A 13,731-nucleotide genomic window follows, 5' to 3' on the forward strand; every position below is an offset into this window, starting at 1 on the left:
GATCAGTTCATGAATGTGCTACAGCACAGGGTGGCTAAGAAATCCTCTTTGCAAACTGCTTTGGGTCCTGCGTGGGGAATGGTTTCAACTGACAGCCGAACCCTAAATCCCTTTTAGAGATTTTAGGCGTTTATGCGGAGCTCAACGCGACTCTCAGGTATTCAGGAAGACTACCTTTTGCTCAGCACCTGCGGAGTGGTGGCCACAGCGAGGCGCTCGGGAGAGGCTCCCGGAGGCCGGCAGGTGGGGCGCGCCGGCGGAGCAGGGGTGCGGGGCGGGGAGAGGACCGGCCCACGTGGACCGCGGGGCCAGGCAGGGGCAGGAGCAGCCGGTCGGCCGGGCCAATCAGCGCGTTCCGCGGCGGCCAGGCCCCTCCTGACCAGCGCGCTAGCTGTGCTCGGCCCCGCACTGCTAGCTGCGCGCCGCCCCGGACCGGGCGCACAGACTGCGCGCGCGGCTTCGGGCGAACATCGGGAGTCCAGCCTCAGCTGCCTCTCCGCAGACGCTGCTTCTCCAGCAGCAGCTTCGGGTTTCTCCCGCAGGAGCTTCGGGCTTCTCTTGGTAGAGACGTGGGAACTTTCCTTCTTCTGGCGAGGCTGCAGAGGTGATGGGCCGCTCTCGGGGCGCCCGTAGGGAGGCGGCACGGTGAGCGTCCTCTGGCTCCGGTGTGGCGATCGGTGCCTAGTTCCGGACTCGCCGGTCCGACTTGGATGCCGGCTCTAGTCGAGTAAGAAGGTTTGGAAAGGATAAGGAGGGGCGAGAGGATGGGGTGGGGGTGGATTTGGACCCTGTATTTAGGTGCTGTCTCGTGGGCAGCCGCTGCCTGTCGGGCTGGTACCGACTTAACTCAGCTCGGTGCAGCTCCCCTCATCCCGGCTCTCTGGGGTGCTGGGGCGACTGCCTGTGCTGAGGTCGGCGTGCAACCTGAAGTTGGAAGCGGCGCTCCGAAGTATGGATGTGTGGCTGGAGAGAGGCAGCGGCTGCTTCCAGTTTCGGGGTTCGTGACTGACAATCAGAATCCCCGGGGTGCTCTGCTGATGCGGAGGAGGCCACTCGATGAATTAATATAGGGGGTGGTGAACTCGCCGTGAGCTCTTTTCTGGACAAGCCGACCTTAGCTCTTCATCCCTTTAATCTGAGCTAGGATCCTTATAGGAGCAAGCAGGTGGGAGCAGGTCAGCGTCCCCCCGCCCCCCGCCCCCCCGAAGCGCTGGTTGCTGGGATCTTGCTGGAAGGGCGCCGCGAGCGCTCGGGACGCGTCTTCCAGCTGGGAGCGCAAAGCTTCCCGCCCAAGTGGAGAACTGGAGCGGGTCTGGAAGTTGCGTCTCTTTCCGCGGGAGGCATCTCTACATTTCTTTCTCTAGTTTTCCCTCTGCCCTGTTAATCCGCTCCTAGAAGAGAGGGCATCTTTGACTCTAAGCAAGGAGCTCGGGGGAGGATTGGAACTGGAAAGCTTGATCTCCTGCACCTGGGGAGGCTGCCGAAGCCAGACACAGTGCCGCTGGTGCGTTTTCTTCTTGAATCACCATCATTTAACTTTTGGGGGCTCCACGGAGCCTTAGTCAAGCTGTGAATCAGCTCCTAAGCAGTATGTACCTGCACGGGTTCACGGACTCGCGGAGACCTAGCCTGGTGCCCATCCCCCCTCACCGAGATTCAGGGACCCCCTTTGGTGAAACATCTTTATTCCTGAGCTCTTTTCCCTTTTAACTTTTCAATGGTCTTCCTTCTGAGACAAGCAAGGTTGATGTGATGTGACAGGCGATCCCCGTATGTGGGGATGGGCGCGTTCGAAGCCTTGGTCTGTTTCTGTCTTTAATATCCTTGGCATAAAGCTTGTCCACCACAACCCGGAGCTGCCACCTGCAGACTCGGTCACTCAAACTTGTGCACATTGATGGCCTAGGTTTCTAATCACACGCGTCTTCGTTTGGCCCCCTCTAGAACACTCGCTGAGGAGGGAAGAGGTGGGGGCAGTTTGTCTGTCTGAGCCCAGTTCAGGAAGGCCTTGGAATTTTTTAAAGGCTAAAATAATTTAGGAACAGCCATTTTGCAATGTAATTAGTGTTTCCACTCAGTCACTGAGAACAAATGTATGACCTGGAGAATTCTTCAATAGCTCGCGTGGGTTTTATAGTGAGAAGAATTTCTGCTAAGTTTATAGTCCTATCAGTGTGAAAGCCCAACACTTCCTTTAGGTAGGAAATACAGGCCTTAATAAGGTAGTGTGAGAGCAGTTTTCAGAATCGTTATGACTAATGATGACTTATGTCCTCCCAAAATGACCGAGTGAATTGGTATGGCTCATTTGTGCAAAAAGCTGTCTTCATATGTGTGGACGTTTCTTGATCAATATTCTCATAGCAGAAAGCCGTATTTCAAGGTTTCCTTCCTAAGTTCTTCTGTCTCATTGTTCTGCTTTGCGTGACTTTGCTTTCATCCCTCAGTACCATCTTAACTGCCCTTTGACACTTTAAAATTTATTATAAGGCTTCAAGTCACAATTTGACTTGGCCAGTTTTCCCTGCTAAAGATAAGAAAGTTGCCCTGTCCAGAAAAGCAGGGGCTGCCAATTTATCTATCTTTGAATGACTTTAATTGTATTGCTTGTTCCCTTAGCACACACAAAAAAACCCTACAAATATCTCTGCTTGATTATTGGATATTTTTCATTGAAGGCAACCATTTTTATATGTCTAGTACTAGGATGTTCTAGGTCACTTGAATTTCAATATTCATTTTCTGATCTTTTTAGACATGTGTATTGTTTGATGACCTAGTTCCACTTAGTAATTAAAAAAGAGAAAGAAGAAATTCCTTTGCTCCCCGCCACCACCTCCTTTTCAGTGGTACATAGCCTTTTCCTAATAGCTGCTTTTTTCTGCACTACTCATTTATTGTTACACTTAATACAATACTTTGCTGTGTAAATGGTGTGTTGATGCATGTGATATTAAAACTGCATTCACTGGGGATTAACCCTTGGATATGACATCATCACCAGCCAATCCTTGATCTGATTTGAACATGCATTGACAAAAGTCACATTATCATATTGAGCAAGTGATTCTATATTGCCTGTGATGAATGAGGGAAGCAATGAAGTCTTCTTGGCACTTTCTAAGTCTCAATTAGCTGCCCAGTTGGAGAGTTTTGGGTATTTCTATACTAACAGGCTTAGCTTAATAATAAAATTCTCAGATTGCAGTTTTATAGAGCTCTTTAGCATTTGCATAAGGAGATTTTCCCCCTTATGCTTTCTTCCTCTTTGGGAGTTTTTCACCCTGTGTTCTGGCTCTGTTTCTTTACAAATATGTAAAGATATCATAGTAAATGGAATAATCTTTTGCTTTTGTTTTTTGTCCTAGAGATAGCCATGTAGGTGATGGGCTAATTTGTTTGAGTACGTGCGTTCACTTATTCAGGTGTTGGCTATAAATCAGTCAGGATTAGCAAGACGACTTAAAGTCCTGAAGCCAATCAATCATAAATGATTGGGAGGCCATACAGTGTATTTATCCTAATTTGTCAAGATTCAGGATTGAGGGTGGGGGATTGAGGCAATAGGAAACAAGATTCAGGATTCAGGCAATAGGAAACAACGGTATCCATAAAGGTATTGGTGAAGTGATCTTGGCCACATTAATCACTTCATAATTATTTGTTTTGAAAATGTTATTTCTAAAAGCCATGTCAGAACCTAGACAGCCCTGACTTAGAGACTTAATCTGTAGTATGACATTGCACTTTGTAATGCCCCACTCAATTTGTGATCTGCAACCCACCTATCAAAAGATAAAATTGACCTTGACTTCCCATCTATTTGATATCTGCTGAAAAATAAGAGAAATTCTTCCTGTTTTACAGTCACTATTCAAGTTCAATTCATTTTCCTTCAGTCAGTCAAAAGGCTCTTAAAAAAAAAAAGAAACATAAACTTAATTATACAATCTGGTTTAAGGAAATGCTCAAAGAATTTTATATCTAGAAAGTACCTCAGATTTCACCTTTCTAGAAGATCAGGGGGAGGAGGTATTGCCGTAACTTGGATCTAGTATGTTATTAAAACAAACAAACAAACAAACCAACCTGGGATTAGAATCCGGGAGTACCCTAATTCCTAGCCCAGTGAGCTTTCCAGTGAAGCCTGGGAGAGAATGATTCCTGTGATGTGGTGGGACCCCTCCCCTTGGCTGTCTCTGCGGACGAGGGCCACACTGGCTTCTTGCACCATCAGTTTGCTAGACTACCATGCTAGTTGAGCCCACCTCAAGGATTGGACAGCTGTATACACCAGCTAGCTTGGGTTACTTCCTAGTAGCTGCCACAGTATCCACGATTATAAAGAAAATGTTTAAAGGGGAGCTGGCGATGGAAGGCGATTGGGCAGGGTGACTCAATTTGAACCTAACTGAACACATGGAAAGACATGGATGTCAAAATGATGGTCATGCAGTTTAATGATTTATGGTTTACTTGTGAAAGAACTCAGAATATTAATCTATTAGGTGATAGGCTGCACTTTCATATTTAGTGCCTTTTAGTTGCTATAAGAGCCAGTACTAGCCAATAATTTGGAATAACATTATTTTCTGGCATGGTTGTGAATAATGATAATGGTACCCTACATTTGTTGAACACTTAGTATGTGCCAGCTGTTGAGTGTTGATGTTACGGAAACATTGTGGTTACTAGATGGCTTTCTCTATATGGATGAACTACTGATTTTCAGAGTTATGAATCTAAGGCAACATTGAATCTTTTTTAGTCATTTTTAATTCAAAAGCTGTCAGGATCTTAGAGTAACAAATCATTAACACAAGCATAAAGAATTTTAATTCAGAAGTATGGTAGCATCAAATATGAGGGAGTTCTTGTTAATAAAATGACAAGACACTATTTAGAAAGATAATAAAGGCATGGGTAATTTGTTTCCTTTTATGAGATTGTGGAATTGTTAGTCCAGAAGAGTAAAATATCCTTATTGGAAAAATAGGAAGATATCATTATATTTCTTTTTTCTTTTTCTTTTCTTTTCTTTTTTTTTTTTTTTTTTTTTTTGAGATGGGGTCTCACTCTGTTACCCAGGCTGGAGTGCAGTGGTGTGATCATAGCTCTCTGCAAACTCAACCTCCTGGGCTAACGCAATCCTTCTGCCTCAGCCTCCTGAGTAGCTAGAACTACAGGTGTGCACCGCCATGCCCGGCTAATTTTTTATTTTTTATAGAGACAGAGTCTCAGCATGTTCCCCAGGCTGGTGTTGAACTCCTGGGCTCAAGCAACCCTCCTGTCTCAGCCTCTCAAAGTGTTGACATTACAGGCATGAGCTACTGTGCCTGGCTATCCTTGTATTTCGTATGAAGTAAAGAGAAAACACTAAGCTTTTTTTTAACAGAATAAAAATATGGCAGTACACAAAAACTACTCTGTTGGCTTTGCTAGTGCTGTAAGTTCATTTCAAACTAGAAAGCAATAGAACATTCTACAGTATTTCAGTTACCTTAACAAAAGGTGGAACTGTCAAAAGCTAGAGTTATTATTTATTCGTTTTTTTTTTTTTAATGACCACCGTGTCTGCTTGGATTCTTTTAGTTTCACGTCTGTGCCATGTGTTCTAAAGTTTTCTCTGAAAATTAATAGTTTTATTTCTTGATTTCTTCATTTCCATTTCATCTTTTTCTCTAGTAAGTGATGAAAATATTGATGAGTCTGCGGTATACCGTAGTTACTAACCTGGGAATCATTGGGCCTAAAACCACAGACTTTAAATATAGCTTCTAAAAATTAACAAAGGTTTTCAGCAAGGAAGAAACTTGCAGACCACGAAGTTCGGGGGAAACTTAAAATTGCTCCAGTGGGGGGCAGTTTTGCTCCCCAGAGGAGTTTCGGCAGTATCTGGAGACGTGTTTTTGATTGTTACAATTTGGGGCAGGATGGTGTGGGAGAGCAGTCTCTCGTGGGCGGAGGGCAGGAATACTGGCTAAACATCCTGTGGTGCACAGGGCAGCTCCCACAGCAAAGAATTACTATTTTTTATTTAGTTATTTGGGAATTATTATTTTTTATTTATGTTTTTGCTCTGTCACCCAGGCTGGAGTGCAATGATGGAATCTTGGCTCACTGCAACCTCTGTCTTCCAGATTCAAGCGATTCTCTCACCTCAGACTCCCCAGCAACTGGGATTACAGGCACCCGCCACCATGCCCGGCTAATTTTTGTATTTTTGTAGAGATGGGGTTTCATCATGTTGGCCAGGCTGGTCTCAAACTTCTGACCTCAGGTGATGCACCCACTTCAGCCTCCCAAAGTGCTTGGATTACAGGCGTGAGCCACCATGCCTGGCTGCAAAGAATTATTTGATTCAAAATGTCAGGAATGCTGTGGTTGAGAAACTCTGCTCTGATGCAACTTTTAAGGTCCAGAGTAGTGAAAAATATCTTATCCAATGTCTGCAGCTCTTTATTTCTGTCAGGGAACCCAAGTATTTTGATGCATAGGCCACAATTCTTTTCATCACCCTAGGCTTCTGTTTTGAAAATTTCTTTTCTTAATTTATAAAAGTAGTACATACCTGGGGTAGAAAAATTCAAACATTGCAGAAAAATATAAAAAGGAAAGTTAAAAAAAAAAACCCACCCAATTTTGCCACCCAGTGGCAATTCCTTTTTAAACTTTGGTAAACCTGTTTCCAAATCCCTCCTGCTGCTTTTATCCACATATATTTAGACCTGATTTATTTTTTTTTCTTTTTGTTTTTTTATTTTTGAGACAGAGTCTCTGTCGCCCAGGCTGGAGTGTAGTGGCGTGATCTCAGCTCACTGCAACCTCCTCCTTCTGGGTTCAAGCAATTCTACCTCAGCCTCCTGAGTAACTGGGAGTACAGGCGTGCGCCACCATGCCTGGCTAATTTTTGTGTTTTTAGTAGAGACGGAGTTTCACCATGTTGACCAGGCTGGTCTTGAACTCCTGACCTCAAGTAATCCGGCTGCCTCCACGTCCCAAAGTGCTGGGGTTACAGACATGAGCCACTGTGCCCGGCTTAGACCTGACAATTTTGAATACGGGGGTTCATACATCATATGATCTGTGTCCTGCTTTGTTTACTCAGCAAAGGCCCATTAGAGGGCTTCTGGTGAACCTGTGGCTAGGGAAGGGGGCCGACATTCCTTGCCTGTGGAGACCTCCTACGTTGTGGTGATCATTTTACATGAGACTCAGATGTGCTCTGGAGTGATTCCAGTAAAGATGACAAATCAGTGAAGAGAGCTATATGTCATTCTTTTTCATGGCTATATGTTATTCTACCTAAAAATTTATCTTAATATTAGTCATCAAACATCCAAAAGTTAAAAGAGATTTTGATTTTCTTTGTAATGCATCCTATTTACCAGACATCAAGTTTCATATGTCAGTCATGGAGTAAGTCCTACAATTCAACCTTTTAAAATGGTGTCTAGTTTAATATTTTTAAGTAGTTTGAAAGCCATAAATATTTTGTACAGTGCAATGTTTAATTAAGGCCATCCAAAGAAAAAATTACTGGGGTGAATTCTTCTCTGTATGTATCGTTGGGGGCAACAAATCACTGGAATAGTAATCTTTGTTACTATTTAAATCATTTGGCAGCTCTTCCAGTAGGAGCCAGATTGTAATGTAAACATCTGTTACCTTTTCTCTGCCTTCAGAACTGATTATGCAACTCGGCTTCACATCAGAGACGCAGCTTTCTTCATCTATATTTTTGGATTAATTCCTTCTCAACACACACTCACACACACGCACGCATACAGATATCCATGGACACAAATCAAAAGAGCCATAAAATTGGTTACTATGGACTCAGTCCTCCTAGGATAAAAAACTCACATCTTTGCACTCTGTCCTGCTCTTTGCAGACTCTAGGTCTGCTCAGAAGCACGGAACTCCATTAAGCAAGCCGGAGGATGGCTGTGAGTCTGCCCCTTGGAACCAATCTCATTCTCCTTGTACGCAGAATTTTCCCCACCTCAAAGCTTAGGTGCTGATATGCAGCTGAGGAGATTTAGAAAACTCATTGGTTAACATTTAAACATCCCCATTAAGGTCAAGGAATACCTACCAGTGGGGGTGAGAGAGGCAGTGGGGAGTGGGTAAGGAGATGTTTAAATGGAATTGAACCTTACTTAGCAAGTGTCTCTTTCGTGAGAGCTTTCTCTGGATGCTGGCCATTTTTACATTAGAGAATGTTTGTGAAATATTTGCCTTGTTGAGCTTTAGAAAAATTATAATAGTAACAATAGTTATCATTTGTTGAGTAAGGATGTTGCTGGGTACTATACTAAGCATTTTTGTTTTAGTTTGGGTAAAAAACGTAAAATTTATCATTTTAACCATTTTTAAGTGTACATTTCAGTGGCATTAAGTACATTCACACTGTTTAGCTACCATCGCCCATTCTATCCACAGAACCCTTTTCATGGTGCAAAACTGAACTCTGTACCCATAAAACAAGAATTTCCCATTCCCCCGTCTAGTTCCTGACGACCACCTTTCTACTTCCTGTCTCTCTGATTTTCACTCCTCTAGGACCTTATATAAATGGAGACATACATTATTCTTTTGTGTCTGTCTTATCTCACTTAGCATAATGTCTTCAAGTTTCATCCATATTGTAGCATGTGTCAGAATTTCCTTTGTAAGGCTGAATAATCCATTGCATATATAGCCCACACTTTATTTTTTTATGTGACCTTCAATGGACATTTGTTTTTTCCCACCTTTTGGCTACTGCACATCATGCTGCTATGAACATGGGTATACAAATATCTATTCAAGATGCTTTTAGTTCTGCCTTTAGTTCTTTTGAGTCTGTACCCAGAAGTGGAGTTGCTGGATTGGATGATAATTCTGTGTTTAGTTTTTTGGGGTACCACCATACTGGTTTTCCATGGTGACTGTGCCGTTTTATACTAAGAATATTTTTTGTGCTATCTGATTTAATCCTCCTGAAGTCCTACAAGGTAGACACAATCATCAACTCCCTTCTTTGCATGAGAAAAATGAAGCACGCAGGGTGGAAGCCACACTGGTAGTTTGTGGCAGAGACACAGTTTGAACCCAAGCAGTGTGGTCCAGGGACAAAACTCTTAGTAGATTATTCATTCTTTGAACTCAAGAAAGGTTGGCCAAACTCCTCATGCGTATGGCCCAGGCATGGTTGGGGAGAAGAGGTAAATAACAAATGTGTTTACTCTAAGAAGCTCCAACTGTCCTTATCCTGCCACACAAAGGAATTTGATTGAGATCTGGAGTTCCTGTGGGTCAGATGCTCATTGTGAAATTGGTATTTTATCAAAATAAAAACAGGCAATAAATACACACTGTGGCTATTTAGGCTGTTAATATCAGTGCTGCCTCAAATCCTTTGGCAATTAATAATTATGCAGCCCATGGCTTTTTAAATGCCATTACAATTTTTGCTTCTCATTGGGGTTGGGAGGGTGGTGGGTTGAGACAATATGAGGAAATAATCAAGATTAAGATAAGCCTTGGGTAGAATCTGACCGATGATTGCATTTTTGCTTTACAGAGACAGTAGGCAGAGGACATGGGCATCCTTCCCACCCAAAACACAGCTTGATGGAGTTATTGCAAAGGAAGGCACGTTTAGTCACTTTATAGAATTAACAATTGATCAGTTTTGTGGTGCCTCAGTCCTTTCTAAGCACCCCATGTTTATTCATTATTGTGATTACACAGTGGAAGCGGCTCTGCTTGATGTGATGAGCAATAGCAAGATGTGAAGACATTTAAATACACTTGAAATTAAGTTTGCAAAAATAGGTGTCTGACAGGGTGTTCTAATTTGATTCTAAAGACCCAGAAATAAGCCTGTATGGGGAAGGGGAGTGAGAGGGCTGGGTCTCATGGAATCCTGAGTCAGATGTATGTAGTTTATTTTCCAGGTTTCTTTGTTATTTTAAAGGAAAATGGCAGTGGTTAGAACCATGTTTCTCATAGGTCAGTCAGGGGAGCGGACAGTGCCAGTAAGCTCTGCCACTGATACTAGCCTAGCATGTTAGTTAACCCTTTTACAATGGAGCACCAAGCTCTGGTGTTCTCAATAGTAGGGGAAAAGTCACGAGCCAGCTTGTCCTGATGTACACATGTACAAAATATACTAATCATCATATGAAGTATTAATCAGGAAAGGAAAACATTCCTCAAGACTGAAAGTTAAGGTCATTCTGAGAAAAAGGGCTGGCAAGATTCCTAGAAAACTGTTTCTTCAAGACATTTTGATTCCAAATTTACTCTTTTCACATTTACAAAAGACTCAGGATCCCAAGTGTAAACTCAGATTCTGGTTTGATGTGCAAATATTTCTGAACCACAGCATAAATAGACATGAACTTACAAGCAATTGACTATATCCGTATGTACGTTTCATGATCTTCATTTACTTAGAAGGAAGGAAGAGAGATGAATACAGGGTTTATGCTGATTGCAATTTTTTTTTGTCCTCTGCAAATTCTGAATTTTGTTGGATTTTAAAAATTGATTTTACATAATCAATCTTGTTTGGTATACCCGTCCCCAAATTCCAGTATTCTTGATATTCTTAATATTATCCTTTAGACCAGTGCTGGAGCACCTGAAAGGCTTGTTAAAACAGATTCCCTGGCCTCATCTTTAGAGTTTGTGATTCAGTAATTCTGGGATGGGGCCTGTGAATTCCTATTTCCAGCAGGCTCCCATGAGGTGCTGATGCTTCCAGGCTTTGGATCACACTTTGTATAACACTTTCTTAGACAATACATTTTTCAGAGTTTAAACATTTTAATACAGAAATTTTTATAAAAATAGGTTGTTTTGATTAGGTTGAGAGTTTCTCATTTTGTAATATGTTGGTAAGCTTGTCTAAATAGTATGATTCAGAAGGTTGATTTAAATTACTGAACCAAAAGTACAAATTAAATGTTCGTTGGATCAGTATTGTGTCTGAGAAACTGATTTTGATAATGTCTTGACATTTCTTTTAGAGCATAAGATGCGTTTTCTGTACTTGAGGCCTTTTAAAATAAGAATTGCCTAGTTGTTTAAATGAATGTTGAGGCAGGTTTGCTGTACGTAGCATGTAACCAGCCTATTGCCAACTTCCGTCATCCGACTGATGTCTACATTGGACTAGGAAAAAACATGGCATTGATTCCCATATAGTTTTGATCTGATTTAAGTTGTAATCCTATCGGCAGGTGACATACAGGAATTTCGTGTTTGTTCCTGTGTAGTTAAGACTCAGCAGATGTTAAAAGCTGATGTGGATTTAAGATTTCATCCGTTCTGGGAATAATTGAAGATTTAGTCAGGACCAGAAGATGGAGTTGTAGACAGAGTTATAGGACTTGAGGGGGTATGGAAAGTTTTTGGACAGATGCCTGGCTTATTGCTTTCTCCTGCCACTTGGAGGAATAAATTATCTTCTGTGTTTGCTTAAATGAAAAGCTTTCAGTGGATTTTACTTTGTCTTGCACTGTCTAAAAAAATTAAAAGTTTGCAAACTGAAGTCCCTTTGAATAAGAAAACACATGTAAAGAGCTTGCTTTTTTTTCTCCTTCACTCGTTTAAAAAAATTGGAAGTTTGTGAAATATTTTGGAGATAATCTGAGTTATAGAAATGTGCGGGTGTTGGCAGGAAGGTTAGAATTGGCAACCAGCAAGCAGAGCGGATGGACTGGGTCAGAGTCATTTAACCTCCTTCATCTCCAGAGCTGTGTTTTAATTACATAGCTGGTTTGTGGAACTGTGATCCCCTCTTGCGGGCAGCAGGGTGTTGCGTGTGACTAGGTTTGTACTAACATTTCCTTGGGACCCATCAGTCACTGTTGTCCCCTCGGCCGGTTTTCACGTTGGTCATCTCTACCCAACTGTCAAGATGCTACAGTTCTCCTCCGTGGCTGCTGACCCTTTTGGCCTTTGTTTCCCCAGCGCTCAACCCCAGACAGTTAGAAGATGAGGTTTCCAAGTTGAGTGGCAGACGAAGGCCCTGCTGGAGATGGCTTCTATGGAAGACTAAACAGCAGAAGCATCCAAACAACAAAATTGTCCTAATTTTTTTTTTTAAGAACAATATCTACTTTTAGAAAACCATGGTCTTTGATTTACTGTAGAACATGGCATGTGTGGGTGGTACTGTCTGCTGGCTGGAAATGGCTGGTTAGTGTTATTACAGCTACTCAGGCTGCATTGTAGGGGATAGTGATGCCACTGGTCATAATACAGGGTCATAGGGACTTTGTAGAACCCCTGCAGGGAATACACAAGTTGTAAAAAAAAAAAAAAAATTAGAGAAAAAGTAAAATCACCTCTAACTCTCTCTACAACCCATTTCTGTCTCTCCCTTCTCAGATACTATGAAGAGTTTGGGTAATAGCCTTCTGCACATATTTAAAATATTTAATATACATTACATTTCAAAGAAATCCAAACCTGAGGAGGAAGAATGAACTGATGAAGACCTGGTAGATTCTCTCTTATCATCTGAAGTTGATTTGTATCAATGCCAACTAATCAACAGAAATAGGAAGCATATTTGGCATTTAACTTTATTTAAAAAGTATAATGTGAAAATATAAAAATATATTAAACTTTGCTATTTATATTAGTGCGTATGGTTACTAAATATACTGTTTTGTGTGTGAATTTTTTCACTTAAGTAGTGTCATTTTATACATCTGATTCTATAGTTTGTATTTTTTTGCTTACTGGTGTCTTGGAGATTATCCACGTTTATACATACATAGCTCTCACTCATTCCTTTAACTGCCATATAGTGTTCCACTATGAATGTACTGCATTTTATTTAGCTGTTTCCCTACAGACGGGCATTCAGATTTTTCCCATTTTTTTCTGCTATAGAGAATATGATGATATCATTCTTGAACAAAGTCATATATGGTGTTAACTGAGATGCAGTGTTTACTGTTTAAAGCCTTCTCGTAATTACAGTCTCTTGGTACCCATGTGTTTGCATTTTTCTAGGGTAGAAGTGTAATTGCCTGGTCAGAGGGTGTGTTTTAGAGCATTAAAAACAACAGTGTACCAGTGGCTTGGGAATACGTCTGGAAAATGTGGGGACTGCAGAAAGTCTCTTATCATTATGTTCCCTTGAAATTAAGATATGTTAACTCCAGAACAGGCCAGGCCCTAGACATTATCAGTAAAATCTGTAAGTAGAATCTTACAAATTCCTGTGTGTTTCAATAGAACTTCCCTGTGATGATGGAAATGTTCCAAACTTCTTGCTGTTCACTGTGAGAGCCACTAAGCTACATGTTACTTTTGAGTACTCGAAATGTGGTTAATGTGACTCAAGAAGCAAATTTTAAATTTTCTTTAATTGTAATTAATTTAGCTTTAAACTTAAATAACCATGTATGTGTAGTGGCTGCCCGATTGGACAGCGCTGGTGCAAGGTATGCATCATCATAAATGGTAAAGCCATTGTAATTTACTGGAGTCTCAAAAAGTTTTAGAGAGTGACTCATGGAGAAATGGAAGTGTAGTCTATTTTGTTCATTCAGGGGCTCAAGACTCTTGAGCTGAAAATAAGGTGATAAGTAAGTGAATGAAAACAAAACGATGTCATTAAGATTTATCAGGCATTTTCCTCGTTTAGAGACTCCTGTCTGCTCTGTCCTGACAGGGGCCGCCTGATGGAGTTGCACAGTCCTACTGGGGCAGTTCTTTGTA

The 13,731-nt window shown here is 41.7% G+C and overlaps 1 protein-coding gene across 1 annotated transcript in view; it reads left to right on the plus strand.

The window, feature by feature from the left end:
- The first annotated feature begins 343 nt into the window (after positions 1-343).
- TAFA4 (TAFA chemokine like family member 4) overlaps positions 344-13,731 on the plus strand; it is a 185,226-nt gene continuing 171,838 nt past the window's right edge. Inside the window, exon 1 of the mRNA XM_021934243.2 lies at positions 344-727. The gene's annotated coding sequence lies outside the window, so the exon portion shown is untranslated. The remainder of the gene's footprint in view (positions 728-13,731) is intronic.

The sequence above is a fragment of the Papio anubis genome, chromosome 2, assembly GCF_008728515.1.
Source record: "Papio anubis isolate 15944 chromosome 2, Panubis1.0, whole genome shotgun sequence".
Lineage (NCBI taxonomy): Eukaryota > Metazoa > Chordata > Mammalia > Primates > Cercopithecidae > Papio > Papio anubis.